The sequence below is a fragment of the Pleurodeles waltl genome, chromosome 5, assembly GCF_031143425.1.
Source record: "Pleurodeles waltl isolate 20211129_DDA chromosome 5, aPleWal1.hap1.20221129, whole genome shotgun sequence".
In the NCBI taxonomy this organism is placed as follows: domain Eukaryota; kingdom Metazoa; phylum Chordata; class Amphibia; order Caudata; family Salamandridae; genus Pleurodeles; species Pleurodeles waltl.
This window is the reverse complement of record NC_090444.1, coordinates 1594255710-1594256596: the sequence shown is the minus strand read 5'-3', so window position 1 is coordinate 1594256596 and position 887 is coordinate 1594255710. Positions and strand designations below refer to the sequence as shown.

At 38.6% G+C, this 887-nt stretch overlaps 1 non-coding gene across 1 annotated transcript; it reads right to left on the bottom strand.

Annotated features, from left to right (window-relative positions):
- Positions 1-507: 507 nt before the first annotated feature.
- Positions 508-614, bottom strand: LOC138297932 (U6 spliceosomal RNA). The gene has a single exon (XR_011204471.1). It is a non-coding gene; the product is annotated as a U6 spliceosomal RNA (small nuclear RNA).
- Positions 615-887: the final 273 nt, after the last annotated feature.

The following is an 887-nucleotide window of genomic DNA, read 5'->3' as shown; positions in this document are numbered from 1 at the left end:
TTTTGTTCTGGAAGTATATCAAACAGCCAGGACTATGAGGCAATGCAAACGCAAATGAAGGTTGCAAATACTACCAAGAGTCCCACTTCCTGCACTACATGAAAACTAGCATTCACAAATGGATATTAAAGAAAATTGTATAAAATCAGCATTAAAAAATGTTAGAATGTGTACAAAAAAACAAGTGAAAACAGGGTGACTAATTTTAACCCTTATGCTTGACTAAACCCTTAAAACTGGACTCCCACGAAGTAGCCTGCTACCGTAGGCAAAACCCCTATATACATCCTCATACAATATTGGTCAGACTTACTTTTGTATTATATTAATACATTTGGCGGCACGCTTACGGAACGGTTTCAAGTCCCGTTGAGAAAAAATAAGTTTTTTTAATGCTTAGACCTAGCAATAAGCGTTCAATTCGGATAGGTTCATGCACAAAAACACACAGAGACGATTCACACATCGGCATATAAAATAAATACGACACAACTGAAAGGTAAGATGCAAAATATGGAACGCTTCACGAATTTGCGTGTCATCCTTGCGGAGGGGCCATGCTAATCTTCTCTGTATCGTTCCAATTTTAGTATATGTGCTGCCGAAGCGAGCACATTTTTAAAGGTAAACACGGCCGTATATAAAGGATGAGTTTTGTCAATCATTGTCAGTTAGTGCGACTTTAGATTAGTTATTTGATAATTGTTCTACTAAGGGTTCGGTTTCCATCTACATTATAGTAAGTGAACAATCTTTACGTAAAGATAGGAGCCTAGTAGTTTACTGAAACGCGCGGTCTCCTGGGTTATGCAAATAAAGGGCAAAAGTCACGCCCACGCTCACTTTATTAAAAGAAAACGTGGCGGCCATCTTGGAAAGGAAGCTGC